We start from the raw sequence: 13,138 nt of genomic DNA on the forward strand, positions 1-13,138 counted from the left end.
GCTTGGCAGGAGGCAGGAGACTTGAGACTTGAGGCGAGGCTTGGCAGGAGGCAGGAGACTTGAGACTTGAGGCGAGGCTTGGCAGGAGGCAGGAGACTTGAGAATTGATACGAGGCTTGGCAGGAGGCACGAGATTTGAGACTTGAATCGAGGCTTGGCAAGAGACTTGAGACTTGAGGTGAGACTTGAGGTGAGTCTTGGCAGATGGCAGGAGACTTGAGACTTGAGGCGAGGCTTGGCAGGAGGCAGGAGACGAGACTTGGCGAGGATTGGCAGGAGGCAGGAGACTTGAGACTTGAGGTGAGGCTTGGCAGGAAGCAGGAGACTTGAGACTTGAGGCGAGGCTTGGCAGGAGGCAGGAGACTTGAGACTTGAGGCGAGGCTTAGCAGGAGGCAGGAGACTTGAGACTTGAGGCGAGGCTTGGCAGGAGGCAGGAGACTTGAGACTTGAGGTGAGGCTTGGCAGGAGGCAGGAGACTTGAGACTTGAGGCGAGGCTTGGCAGGAGGCAGGAGACTTGAGACTTGAGGCGAGGCTTGGCAGGAGGCAGGAGACTTGAGACTTGAGGCGAGGCTTGGCAGGAGGCAGGAGACTTGAGACTTGAGGCGAGGCTTGGCAGGAGGCAGGAGACTTGAGACTTGAGGCGAGGCTTGGCAGGAGGCAGGAGACTTGAGACTTGAGGCGAGGCTTGGCAGGAGGCAGGAGACTTGAGACTTGAGGCGAGGCTTGGCAGGAGGCAGGAGACTTGAGACTTGAGGCGAGGCTTGGCAGGAGGCAGGAGACTTGAGACTTGAGGCGAGGCTTGGCAGGAGGCAGGAGACTTGAGACTTCAGGAGAGGCTTGGCAGGAGGCAGGAGACTTCAGACTTGAGGCGAGGCTTGGCAGGAGACTTGAAACTTGAGACTTGAGGTGAGGCTTGGCAGGACAAGGAGACTTGAGACTTGAGGCGAGGCTTGGCAGGAGGCAGGAGACTTGAGACTTGAGGCGAGGCTTGGCAGGAGGCAGGAGACTTGAGACTTGAGGCGAGGCTTGGCAGGAGGCAGGAGACTTGAGACTTGAGGCGAGGCTTGGCAGGAGGCAGGAGACTTGAGACTTGAGGCGAGGCTTGGCAGGAGGCAGGAGACTTGAGACTTGAGGCGAGGCTTGGCAGGAGGCAGGAGACTTGAGACTTGAGGCGAGGCTTGGCAGGAGGCAGGAGACTTGAGACTTGAGGCGAGGCTTGGCAGGAGGCAGGAGACTTGAGACTTGAGGCGAGGCTTGGCAGGAGGCAGGAGACTTGAGACTTGAGGCGAGGCTTGGCAGGAGGCAGGAGACTTGAGACTTGAGGCGAGGCTTGGCAGGAGGCAGGAGACTTGAGACTTGAGGCGAGGCTTGGCAGGAGGCAGGAGACTTGAGACTTGAGGTGAGGCTTGGCAGGAGGCAGGAGACTTGAGACTTGAGGCGAGGCTTGGCAGGAGGCAGGAGACTTGAGACTTGAGGCGAGGCTTGGCAGGAGGCAGGAGACTTGAGACTTGAGGTGAGGCTTGGCAGGAGGCAGAGACTTGAGACTTGAGGCGAGGCTTGGCAGGAGGCTTGAGACTTGAGACTTGAGGCGAGGCTTGGCAGGAGGCAGGAGACTTGAGACTTGAGGTGAGGCTTGGCAGGAGGCAGGAGACTTGAGACTTGAGGCGAGGCTTGGCAGGAGGCAGGAGACTTGAGACTTGAGGCGAGGCTTGGCAGGAGGCAGGAGACTTGAGACTTGAGGCGAGGCTTGGCAGGAGGCAGGAGACTTGAGACTTGAGGCGAGGCTTGGCAGGAGGCAGGAGACTTGAGACTTGAGGCGAGGCTTGGCAGGAGGCAGGAGACTTGAGACTTGAGGCGAGGCTTGGCAGGAGGCAGGAGACTTGAGACTTGAGGCGAGGCTTGGCAGGAGGCAGGAGACTTGAGACTTGAGGCGAGGCTTGGCAGGAGGCAGGAGACTTGAGACTTGAGGCGAGGCTTGGCAGGAGGCAGGAGACTTGAGACTTGAGGGAGGAGAGGCTTGGCAGGAGGCAGGAGACTTGAGACTTGAGGCGAGGCTTGGCAGGAGGCAGGAGACTTGAGACTTGAGGCGAGGCTTGGCAGGAGGCAGGAGACTTGAGACTTGAGGCGAGGCTTGGCAGGAGGCAGGAGACTTGAGACTTGAGGCGAGGCTTGGCAGGAGGCAGGAGACTTGAGACTTGAGGTGAGGCTTGGCAGGAGGCAGGAGACTTGAGACTTGAGGCGAGGCTTGGCAGGAGGCAGGAGACTTGAGACTTGAGGCGAGGCTTGGCAGGAGGCAGGAGACTTGAGACTTGAGGCGAGGCTTGGCAGGAGGCAGGAGACTTGAGACTTGAGGCGAGGCTTGGCAGGAGGCAGGAGACTTGAGACTTGAGGCGAGGCTTGGCAGGAGGCAGGAGACTTGAGACTTGAGGCGAGGCTTGGCAGGAGGCAGGAGACTTGAGACTTGAGGCGAGGCTTGGCAGGAGGCAGGAGACTTGAGACTTGAGGCGAGGCTTGGCAGGAGGCTTGAGACTTGAGGTGAGACTTGAGGTGAGGCTTGGCAGGAGGCAGGAGACTTGAGACGTGAGGCGGGGCTTGGCAGGAGGCAGGAAACTAAAGACTTGAGGCGAGGCTTGGCAGGAGGCAGGAGACTTGAGACTTGAGGCGAGGCTTGGCAGGAGGCAGGAGACTTGAGACTTGAGGCGAGGCTTGGCAGGAGGCAGGAGACTTGAGACTTGAGGCGAGGCTTGGCAGGAGGCAGGAGACTTGAGACTTGAGGCGAGGCTTGGCAGGAGGCAGGAGACTTGAGACTTGAGGCGAGGCTTGGCAGGAGGCAGGAGACTTGAGACTTGAGGCGAGGCTTGGCAGGAGGCAGGAGACTTGAGGTGAGACTTGAGGTGAGGCTTGGCAGGAGGCAGGAGACTTGAGACTTGAGGCGAGGCTTGGCAGGAGGCAGGAGACTTGAGACTTGAGGCGAGGCTTGGCAGGAGGCAGGAGACTTGAGACTTGAGGCGAGGCTTGGCAGGAGGCAGGAGACTTGAGACTTGAGGCGAGGCTTGGCAGGAGGCAGGAGACTTGAGACTTGAGGCGAGGCTTGGCAGGAGGCAGGAGACTTGAGACTTGAGGTGAGGCTTGGCAGGAGGCAGGAGACTTGAGACTTGAGGCGAGGCTTGGCAGGAGGCAGGAGACTTGAGACTTGAGGCGAGGCTTGGCAGGAGAGCTTGGAGACTTGAGACTTGAGAGGCGAGGCTTGGCAGGAGGCAGGAGACTTGAGACTTGAGGCGAGGCTTGGCAGGAGGCAGGAGACTTGAGACTTGAGGCGAGGCTTGGCAGGAGGCAGGAGACTTGAGACTTGAGGCGAGGCTTGGCAGGAGGCAGGAGACTTGAGACTTGAGGCGAGGCTTGGCAGGAGGCAGGAGACTTGAGACTTGAGTAGAGGCTTGGCAGGAGACTTGAGACTTGAGGTGAGACTTGAGGTGAGGCTTGGCAGGAGGCAGGAGACTTGAGACTTGAGGCGAGGCTTGGCAGGAGGCAGGAGACTTGAGACTTGAGGCGAGGCTTGGCAGGAGGCAGGAGACTTGAGACTTGAGGCGAGGCTTGGCAGGAGGCAGGAGACTTGAGACTTGAGGCGAGGCTTGGCAGGAGGCAGGAGACTTGAGACTTGAGGTGAGGCTTGGCAGGAGGCAGGAGACTTGAGACTTGAGGCGAGGCTTGGCAGGAGGCAGGAGACTTGAGACTTGAGGCGAGGCTTGGCAGGAGGCAGGAGACTTGAGACTTGAGGCGAGGCTTGGCAGGAGGCAGGAGACTTGAGACTTGAGGCGAGGCTTGGCAGGAGGCAGGAGACTTGAGACTTGAGGCGAGGCTTGGCAGGAGGCAGGAGACTTGAGACTTGAGGCGAGGCTTGGCAGGAGGCAGGAGACTTGAGACTTGAGGCGAGGCTTGGCAGGAGGCAGGAGACTTGAGACTTGAGGCGAGGCTTGGCAGGAGGCAGGAGACTTGAGACTTGAGGCGAGGCTTGGCAGGAGGCAGGAGACTTGAGACTTGAGGCGAGGCTTGGCAGGAGGCAGGAGACTTGAGACTTGAGGCGAGGCTTGGCAGGAGGCAGGAGACTTGAGACTTGAGGCGAGGCTTGGCAGGAGGCAGGAGACTTCAGACTTGAGGCGAGGCTTGGCAGGAGACTTGAAACTTGAGACTTGAGGTGAGGCCTGGCAGGACAAGGAGACTTGAGACTTGAGGCGAGGCTTGGCAGGAGGCAGGAGACTTGAGACTTGAGGCGAGGCTTGGCAGGAGGCAGGAGACTTGAGACTTGAGGCGAGGCTTGGCAGGAGGCAGGAGACTTGAGACTTGAGGCGAGGCTTGGCAGGAGGCAGGAGACTTGAGACTTGAGGCGAGGCTTGGCAGGAGGCAGGAGACTTGAGACTTGAGGCGAGGCTTGGCAGGAGGCAGGAGACTTGAGACTTGAGGCGAGGCTTGGCAGGAGCAGGAGACTTGAGACTTGAGGTGAGGCTTGGCAGGAGGCAGGAGACTTGAGACTTGAGGCGAGGCTTGGCAGGAGGCAGGAGACTTGAGACTTGAGGCGAGGCTTGGCAGGAGGCAGGAGACTTGAGACTTGAGGCGAGGCTTGGCAGGAGGCAGGAGACTTGAGACTTGAGGCGAGGCTTGGCAGGAGAGCTGCAGGAGACTTGAGACTTGAGGTGAGGCTTGGCAGGAGGCAGGAGACTTGAGACTTGAGGCGAGGCTTGGCAGGAGGCAGGAGACTTGAGACTTGAGGCGAGGCTTGGCAGGAGGCAGGAGACTTGAGACTTGAGGCGAGGCTTGGCAGGAGGCAGGAGACTTGAGACTTGAGGCGAGGCTTGGCAGGAGGCAGGAGACTTGAGACTTGAGGCGAGGCTTGGCAGGAGGCAGGAGACTTGAGACTTGAGGCGAGGCTTGGCAGGAGGCAGGAGACTTGAGACTTGAGGCGAGGCTTGGCAGGAGGCAGGAGACTTGAGACTTGAGGCGAGGCTTGGCAGGAGGCAGGAGACTTGAGACTTGAGGCGAGGCTTGGCAGGAGGCAGGAGACTTGAGACTTGAGGCGAGGCTTGGCAGGAGGCAGGAGACTTGAGACTTGAGGCGAGGCTTGGCAGGAGGCAGGAGACTTGAGACTTGAGGCGAGGCTTGGCAGGAGGCAGGAGACTTGAGACTTGAGGCGAGGCTTGGCAGGAGGCAGGAGACTTGAGACTTGAGGCGAGGCTTGGCAGGAGGCAGGAGACTTGAGACTTGAGGCGAGGCTTGGCAGGAGGCAGGAGACTTGAGACTTGAGGTGAGGCTTGGCAGGAGGCAGGAGACTTGAGACTTGAGGCGAGGCTTGGCAGGAGGCAGGAGACTTGAGACTTGAGGCGAGGCTTGGCAGGAGGCAGGAGACTTGAGACTTGAGGCGAGGCTTGGCAGGAGGCAGGAGACTTGAGACTTGAGGCGAGGCTTGGCAGGAGGCAGGAGACTTGAGACTTGAGGCGAGGCTTGGCAGGAGGCAGGAGACTTGAGACTTGAGGCGAGGCTTGGCAGGAGGCAGGAGACTTGAGACTTGAGGCGAGGCTTGGCAGGAGGCAGGAGACTTGAGACTTGAGGCGAGGCTTGGCAGGAGGCAGGAGACTTGAGACTTGAGGCGAGGCTTGGCAGGAGGCAGGAGACTTGAGACTTGAGGCGAGGCTTGGCAGGAGGCAGGAGACTTGAGACTTGAGGCGAGGCTTGGCAGGAGGCAGGAGACTTGAGACTTGAGGCGAGGCTTGGCAGGAGGCAGGAGACTTGAGACTTGAGGCGAGGCTTGGCAGGAGGCAGGAGACTTGAGACTTGAGGCGAGGCTTGGCAGGAGGCAGGAGACTTGAGACTTGAGGCGAGGCTTGGCAGGAGGCAGGAGACTTGAGACTTGAGGCGAGGCTTGGCAGGAGGCAGGAGACTTGAGACTTGAGGCGAGGCTTGGCAGGAGGCAGGAGACTTGAGACTTGAGGCGAGGCTTGGCAGGAGGCAGGAGACTTGAGACTTGAGGCGAGGCTTGGCAGGAGGCAGGAGACTTGAGACTTGAGGCGAGGCTTGGCAGGAGGCAGGAGACTTGAGACTTGAGGCGAGGCTTGGCAGGAGGCAGGAGACTTGAGACTTGAGGCGAGGCTTGGCAGGAGGCAGGAGACTTGAGACTTGAGGCGAGGCTTGGCAGGAGGCAGGAGACTTGAGACTTGAGGCGAGGCTTGGCAGGAGGCAGGAGACTTGAGACTTGAGGCGAGGCTTGGCAGGAGGCAGGAGACTTGAGACTTGAGGCGAGGCTTGGCAGGAGGCAGGAGACTTGAGACTTGAGGCGAGGCTTGGCAGGAGGCAGGAGACTTGAGACTTGAGGCGAGGCTTGGCAGGAGGCAGGAGACTTGAGACTTGAGGCGAGGCTTGGCAGGAGGCAGGAGACTTGAGACTTGAGGCGAGGCTTGGCAGGAGGCAGGAGACTTGAGACTTGAGGTGAGGCTTGGCAGGAGGCAGGAGACTTGAGACTTGAGGCGAGGCTTGGCAGGAGGCAGGAGACTTGAGACTTGAATCGAGGCTTGGCAAGAGACTTGAGACTTGAGGTGAGACTTGAGGTGAGTCTTGGCAGATGGCAGGAGACTTGAGACGTGAGGCGGGGCTTGGCAGGAGGCAGGAGACTTGAGACTTGAGGCGAGGCTTGGCAGGAGGCAGGAGACTTGAGACTTGAGGCGAGGCTTGGCAGGAGGCAGGAGACTTTGAGACTTGAGGCGAGGCTTGGCAGGAGGCAGGAGACTTGAGACTTGAGGCGAGGCTTGGCAGGAGGCAGGAGACTTGAGACTTGAGGCGAGGCTTGGCAGGAGGCAGGAGACTTGAGACTTGAGGTGAGGCTTGGCAGGAGGCAGGAGACTTGAGACTTGAGGCGAGGCTTGGCAGGAGACAGGAGACTTGAGACTTGAGGCGAGGCTTGGCAGGAGGCAGGAGACTTGAGACTTGAGGCGAGGCTTGGCAGGAGGCAGGAGACTTGAGACTTGAGGCGAGGCTTGGCAGGAGGCAGGAGACTTGAGACTTGAGGCGAGGCTTGGCAGGAGGCAGGAGACTTGAGACTTGAGGTGAGGCTTGGCAGGAGGCAGGAGACTTGAGACTTGAGGCGAGGCTTGGCAGGAGGCAGGAGACTTGAGACTTGAGGCGAGGCTTGGCAGGAGGCAGGAGACTTGAGACTTGAGGCGAGGCTTGGCAGGAGGCAGGAGACTTGAGACTTGAGGCGAGGCTTGGCAGGAGGCAGGAGACTTGAGACTTGAGGCGAGGCTTGGCAGGAGGCAGGAGACTTGAGACTTGAGGCGAGGCTTGGCAGGAGGCAGGAGACTTGAGACTTGAGGCGAGGCTTGGCAGGAGGCAGGAGACTTGAGACTTGAGGCGAGGCTTGGCAGGAGGCAGGAGACTTGAGACTTGAGGCGAGGCTTGGCAGGAGGCAGGAGACTTGAGACTTGAGGCGAGGCTTGGCAGGAGGCAGGAGACTTGAGACTTGAGGCGAGGCTTGGCAGGAGGCAGGAGACTTGAGACTTGAGGTGAGGCTTGGCAGGAGGCAGGAGACTTGAGACTTGAGGCGAGGCTTGGCAGGAGGCAGGAGACTTGAGACTTGAGGCGAGGCTTGGCAGGAGGCAGGAGACTTGAGACTTGAGGCGAGGCTTGGCAGGAGGCAGGAGACTTGAGACTTGAGGCGAGGCTTGGCAGGAGGCAGGAGACTTGAGACTTGAGGCGAGGCTTGGCAGGAGGCAGGAGACTTGAGACTTGAGGCGAGGCTTGGCAGGAGGCAGGAGACTTGAGACTTGAGGCGAGGCTTGGCAGGAGGCAGGAGACTTGAGACTTGAGGCGAGGCTTGGCAGGAGGCAGGAGACTTGAGACTTGAGGCGAGGCTTGGCAGGAGGCAGGAGACTTGAGACTTGAGGCGAGGCTTGGCAGGAGGCAGGAGACTTGAGACTTGAGGTGAGGCTTGGCAGGAGGCAGGAGACTTGAGACTTGAGGCGAGGCTTGGCAGGAGGCAGGAGACTTGAGACTTGAGGCGAGGCTTGGCAGGAGGCAGGAGACTTGAGACTTGAGGCGAGGCTTGGCAGGAGGCAGGAGACTTGAGACTTGAGGCGAGGCTTGGCAGGAGGCAGGAGACTTGAGACTTGAGGCGAGGCTTGGCAGGAGGCAGGAGACTTGAGACTTGAGGCGAGGCTTGGCAGGAGGCAGGAGACTTGAGACTTGAGGTCGAGGCTTGGCAGGAGGCAGGAGACTTGAGACTTGAGGCGAGGCTTGGCAGGAGGCAGGAGACTTGAGACTTGAGGCGAGGCTTGGCAGGAGGCAGGAGACTTGAGACTTGAGGCGAGGCTTGGCAGGAGGCAGGAGACTTGAGACTTGAGGCGAGGCTTGGCAGGAGGCAGGAGACTTGAGACTTGAGGCGAGGCTTGGCAAGAGGACAGGAGACTTGGTGAGACTTGAGTGAGGCTTGGCAGGAGGCAGGAGACTTGAGACTTGAGGCGAGGCTTGGCAGGAGGCAGGAGACTTGAGACTTGAGGCGAGGCTTGGCAGGAGGCAGGAGACTTGAGAGGCTTGCAGGCGAGGCTTGGCAGGAGGCAGGAGACTTGAGACTTGAGGCGAGGCTTGGCAGGAGGCAGGAGACTTGAGACTTGAGGCGAGGCTTGGCAGGAGGCAGGAGACTTGAGACTTGAGGCGAGGCTTGGCAGGAGGCAGGAGACTTGAGACTTGAGGCGAGGCTTGGCAGGAGGCAGGAGACTTGAGACTTGAGGCGAGGCTTGGCAGGAGGCAGGAGACTTGAGACTTGAGGCGAGGCTTGGCAGGAGGCAGGAGACTTGAGACTTGAGGCGAGGCTTGGCAGGAGGCAGGAGACTTGAGACTTGAGGCGAGGCTTGGCAGGAGGCAGGAGACTTGAGACTTGAGGCGAGGCTTGGCAGGAGGCAGGAGACTTGAGACTTGAGGTGAGGCTTGGCAGGAGGCAGGAGACTTGAGACTTGAGGCGAGGCTTGGCAGGAGGCAGGAGACTTGAGACTTGAGGCGAGGCTTGGCAGGAGGCAGGAGACTTGAGACTTGAGGCGAGGCTTGGCAGGAGGCAGGAGACTTGAGACTTGAGGCGAGGCTTGGCAGGAGGCAGGAGACTTGAGACTTGAGGCGAGGCTTGGCAGGAGGCAGGAGACTTGAGACTTGAGGCGAGGCTTGGCAGGAGGCAGGAGACTTGAGACTTGAGGTGAGGCTTGGCAGGAGGCAGGAGACTTGAGACTTGAGGCGAGGCTTGGCAGGAGGCAGGAGACTTGAGACTTGAGGCGAGGCTTGGCAGGAGGCAGGAGACTTGAGACTTGAGGCGAGGCTTGGCAGGAGGCAGGAGACTTGAGACTTGAGGCGAGGCTTGGCAGGAGGCAGGAGACTTGAGACTTGAGGCGAGGCTTGGCAGGAGGCAGGAGACTTGAGACTTGAGGCGAGGCTTGGCAGGAGGCAGGAGACTTGAGACTTGAGGCGAGGCTTGGCAGGAGGCAGGAGACTTGAGACTTGAGGCGAGGCTTGGCAGGAAGCAGGAGACTTGAGACTTGAGGCGAGGCTTGGCAGGAGGCAGGAGACTTGAGACTTGAGGCGAGGCTTGGCAGGAGGCAGGAGACTTGAGACTTGAGGCGAGGCTTGGCAGGAGGCAGGAGACTTGAGACTTGAGGCGAGGCTTGGCAGGAGGCAGGAGACTTGAGACTTGAGGCGAGGCTTGGCAGGAGGCAGGAGACTTGAGACTTGAGGCGAGGCTTGGCAGGAGGCAGGAGACTTGAGACTTGAGGCGAGGCTTGGCAGGAGGCAGGAGACTTGAGACTTGAGGCGAGGCTTGGCAGGAGCAGGAGACTTGAGACTTGAGGCGAGGCTTGGCAGGAGGCAGGAGACTTGAGACTTGAGGCGAGGCTTGGCAGGAGGCAGGAGACTTGAGACTTTGACTTGGCGAGGCTTGGCAGGAGACTTGAGACTTGAGACTTGAGGTGAGGCTTGGCAGGAGGAAGGAGACTTGAGACTTGAGGCGAGGCTTGGCAGGAGGCAGGAGACTTGAGACTTGAGGCGAGGCTTGGCAGGAGGCAGGAGTCTTGAGACTTGAGGCGAGGCTTGGCAGGAGGCAGGAGACTTGAGACTTGAGGCGAGGCTTGGCAGGAGGCAGGAGAATTGAGACTTGAGGCGAGGCTTGGCAGGAGGCAGGAGACTTGAGACTTGAGGCGAGGCTTGGCAGGAGGCAGGAGACTTGAGACTTGAGGCGAGGCTTGGCAGGAGGCAGGAGACTTGAGACTTGAGGCGAGGCTTGGCAGGAGGCAGGAGACTTGAGACTTGAGGCGAGGCTTGGCAGGAGGCAGGAGACTTGAGACTTGAGGTGAGGCTTGGCAGGAGGCAGGAGACTTGAGACTTGAGGCGAGGCTTGGCAGGAGGCAGGAGACTTGAGACTTGAGGCGAGGCTTGGCAGGAGGCAGGAGACTTGAGACTTGAGGCGAGGCTTGGCAGGAGGCAGGAGACTTGAGACTTGAGGCGAGGCTTGGCAGGAGGCAGGAGACTTGAGACTTGAGGCGAGGCTTGGCAGGAGGCAGGAGACTTGAGACTTGAGCGAGGCTTGGCAGGAGGCAGGAGACTTGAGACTTGAGGCGAGGCTTGGCAGGAGGCAGGAGACTTGAGACTTGAGGCGAGGCTTGGCAGGAGGCAGGAGACTTGAGACTTGAGGCGAGGCTTGGCAGGAGGCAGGAGACTTGAGACTTGAGGCGAGGCTTGGCAGGAGGCAGGAGACTTGAGACTTGAGGCGAGGCTTGGCAGGAGGCAGGAGACTTGAGACTTGAGGTGAGGCTTGGCAGGAGGCAGGAGACTTGAGACTTGAGGCGAGGCTTGGCAGGAGGCAGGAGACTTGAGACTTGAGGCGAGGCTTGGCAGGAGGCAGGAGACTTGAGACTTGAGGCGAGGCTTGGCAGGAGGCAGGAGACTTGAGACTTGAGGCGAGGCTTGGCAGGAGGCAGGAGACTTGAGACTTGAGGCGAGGCTTGGCAGGAGGCAGGAGACTTGAGACTTGAGGCGAGGCTTGGCAGGAGGCAGGAGACTTGAGACTTGAGGCGAGGCTTGGCAGGAGGCAGGAGACTTGAGACTTGAGGCGAGGCTTGGCAGGAGGCAGGAGACTTGAGACTTGAGGCGAGGCTTGGCAGGAGGCAGGAGATTTGAGACTTGAGGAGAGGCTTGGCAGGAGGCAGGAGACTTGAGACTTGAGGCGAGGCTTGGCAGGAGGCAGGAGACTTGAGACTTGAGGTGAGGCTTGGCAGGAGGCAGGAGACTTGAGACTTGAGGCGAGGCTTGGCAGGAGGCAGGAGACTTGAGACTTGAGGCGAGGCTTGGCAGGAGGCAGGAGACTTGAGACTTGAGGCGAGGCTTGGCAGGAGGCAGGAGACTTGAGACTTGAGGCGAGGCTTGGCAGGAGGCAGGAGACTTGAGACTTGAGGCGAGGCTTGGCAGGAGGCAGGAGACTTGAGACTTGAGGCGAGGCTTGGCAGGAGGCAGGAGACTTGAGACTTGAGGCGAGGCTTGGCAGGAGGCAGGAGACTTGAGACTTGAGGCGAGGCTTGGCAAGAGGCAGGAGACTTGAGACTTGAGGCGAGGCTTGGCAGGAGGCAGGAGACTTGAGACTTGAGGCGAGGCTTGGCAGGAGGCAGGAGACTTGAGACTTGAGGCGAGGATTGGCAGGAGGCAGGAGACTTGAGACTTGAGGCGAGGCTTGGCAGGAGGCAGGAGACTTGAGACTTGAGGCGAGGCTTGGCAGGAGGCAGGAGATTTGAGACTTGAGGCGAGGCTTGGCAGGAGGCAGGAGACTTGAGACTTGAGGCGAGGCTTGGCAGGAGGCAGGAGACTTGAGACTTGAGGCGAGGCTTGGCAGGAGGCAGGAGACTTGAGACTTGAGGCGAGGCTTGGCAGGAGGCAGGAGACTTGAGACTGGCAGATGAGGCGAGGCTTGGCAGGAGGCAGGAGACTTGAGACTTAAGACGAGGCGAGGCTTGGCAGGAGGCAGGAGACTTGAGACTTGAGGCGAGGCTTGGCAGGAGGCAGGAGACTTGAGACTTGAGGCGAGGCTTGGCAGGAGGCAGGAGACTTGAGACTTGAGGCGAGGCTTGGCAGGAGGCAGGAGACTTGAGACTTGAGGTGAGGCTTGGCAGGAGGCAGGAGACTTGAGACTTGAGGCGAGGCTTGGCAGGAGGCAGGAGACTTGAGACTTGAGGCGAGGCTTGGCAGGAGGCAGGAGACTTGAGACTTGAGGCGAGGCTTGGCAGGAGGCAGGAGACTTGAGACTTGAGGCGAGGCTTGGCAGGAGGCAGGAGACTTGAGACTTGAGGCGAGGCTTGGCAGGAGACAGGAGACTTGAGACTTGAGGCGAGGCTTGGCAGGAGGCAGGAGACTTGAGACTTGAGGCGAGGCTTGGCAGGAGGCAGGAGACTTGAGACTTGAGGTGAGGCTTGGCAGGAGGCAGGAGACTTGAGACTTGAGGCGAGGCTTGGCAGGAGGCAGGAGATTTGAGACTTGAGGCGAGGCTTGGCAAGAGACTTGAGACTTGAGGTGAGACTTGAGGTGAGTCTTGGCAGATGGCAGGAGACTTGAGACGTGAGGCGGGGCTTGGCAGGAGGCAGGAGACTAAAGACTTGAGGCGAGGCTTGGCAGGAGGCAGGAGAATTGAGACTTGAGGCGAGGCTTGGCAGGAGGCAGGAGACTTGAGACTTGAGGCGAGGCTTGGCAGGAGGCAGGAGACTTGAGACTTGAGGCGAGGCTTGGCAGGAGGCAGGAGACTTGAGACTTGAGGCGAGGCTTGGCAGGAGGCAGGAGACTTGAGACTTGAGGTGAGGCTTGGCAGGAGGCAGGAGACTTGAGACTTGAGGCGAGGCTTGGCAGGAGGCAGGAGACTTGAGACTTGAGGCGAGGCTTGGCAGGAGGCAGGAGACTTGAGACTTGAGGCGAGGCTTGGCAGGAGGCAGGAGACTTGAGACTTCAGGAGAGGCTTGGCAGGAGGCAGGAGACTTCAGACTTGAGGCGAGGCTTGGCAGGAGACTTGAAACTTGAGACTTGAGGTGAGGCTTGGCAGGACAAGGAGACTTGAGACTTGAGGCGAGGCTTGGCAGGAG

General features: G+C 59.8%; 1 protein-coding gene across 1 annotated transcript in view; it reads left to right on the forward strand.

The window, feature by feature from the left end:
* LOC134351808 (arf-GAP with SH3 domain, ANK repeat and PH domain-containing protein 1-like) overlaps positions 1 to 13,138 on the forward strand; it is a 729,826-nt gene that overhangs the window by 66,608 nt on the left and 650,080 nt on the right. The gene's annotated exons all lie outside the window — the stretch shown is intronic.

This window comes from Mobula hypostoma, chromosome 9 (genome assembly GCF_963921235.1).
Source record: "Mobula hypostoma chromosome 9, sMobHyp1.1, whole genome shotgun sequence".
Lineage (NCBI taxonomy): Eukaryota > Metazoa > Chordata > Chondrichthyes > Myliobatiformes > Myliobatidae > Mobula > Mobula hypostoma.